The 1,387-nt window shown below is 39.7% G+C and overlaps 1 non-coding gene across 1 annotated transcript; it reads left to right on the forward strand.

Annotated features, from left to right (window-relative positions):
• Positions 1 to 355: 355 nt before the first annotated feature.
• Positions 356 to 461, forward strand: LOC142525712 (small nucleolar RNA R71). The gene has a single exon (XR_012815163.1). It is a non-coding gene; the product is annotated as a small nucleolar RNA R71 (small nucleolar RNA).
• Positions 462 to 1,387: the final 926 nt, after the last annotated feature.

Genomic DNA, 1,387 nt, shown 5'->3' on the forward strand with positions numbered 1-1,387 from the left:
GTGATTGCCATCTTAACAGTCTTTCGCAAAGTGTTCACCTCCATACTTATCACAAAATATCTCTTGAAGACGCATAGCCGTGCCACCCATATTCAAGCCGTCCAATTTCCTGTTTAAGACATCAAGTTGTGTAGTAATAACGGAAAGGTCAGTTACCTGGTGAACTCCTGCACTTCTTCGCTGGTTGTTCCTTTCAAATTGAGGATGATAGCTGCTAGCGGCCATCTCCTCCAATAACTTATATCCTTCCTCAGCAATTTTTCGCAGTAGGTTTCCACAAGCAGCAGCATCTATCATAGTACGATTAGGAGTGGGTAAGCCATAGTAAAAGGTTTGAACGACTAACCCAAGTTGCAGTTCATGATGATGATATCTTCGCAATAGATCTTTGAAACGCTCCCATGCCTCATATAAAGACTCCTGCTCGAATTGAGCAAATGTGGTTATGTCTGCCTGCAACTTCATGGTCTTAGATGGAGGAAAGTATTTAATGAGAAACGCCTTTGCCATGTCCTCCCATGTGGTGATCGAACCTACAGGCAAACAATTTAACCATGCTTTAGCTTTGTAACGTAAAGAGAAAGGAAATAAACGCAACCTAACAGCGTCATCAGAAACTCCATTAAATTTAGAAGTATCGTAAATTTCAAGGAAATATGTGATGTGCGTGTTTGGGTCATTTATTGCAGATCCTCCAAACTGGACTGTATTCTAAATCATCTGACCTATGGGTGGCTTGATTTCGAAGTGGTTTGCCCGCACAATAGGCCTCACAATGCTGGGACGTGCACCATCCAAAGAAGGCTGGGCATACTCTAGCATCGGTATTCGGCGTGGTATCTCAACATGTCTATCTTCATGGTGTTCCTCCTCATGCTCGTGCTCGTGCTTCTCCATCAGTTCCTTCAGTCTCTGCTGCTGTCTTCTTCTACGGAAAGTTCTTTCAATTTCCGGGTCAAACTGCTCAAGCTCCACGTCAAGTGACTTTGGCATGCATTGGAAAAGGTATCTGGAATAGAATATGAAGTGTTAGCTCAAGAAAAATAAAACAATGCTAAAGAAAACAAATAAAATAAATTGTGAATAAATAGTCCCCGGCAACGGCGCCAAAAACTTGATCGAACAAAACTTGCACTGTGGAATCCTTAATAAAAATATGATTTTGTATGCTCGAAAATTAATTGCAAATGCACGATGTCAAGTAATAGTATAATGTACGCGAGTACGAGTATCGTTCCACTGAAGACTGTATTTTGCAATTATTATTTTCAATTATCCAATCTTTAGCAACGAAATTTGAATGGTTGTTTATGACTACTAAGATTAAATAAAAACTCAAAGAACAAGTCTTTAATTAAATGCTGAAATATAAATTCTAAACCACTTA

Source organism: Primulina tabacum, chromosome 14, assembly GCF_025594145.1.
Source record: "Primulina tabacum isolate GXHZ01 chromosome 14, ASM2559414v2, whole genome shotgun sequence".
Lineage (NCBI taxonomy): Eukaryota > Viridiplantae > Streptophyta > Magnoliopsida > Lamiales > Gesneriaceae > Primulina > Primulina tabacum.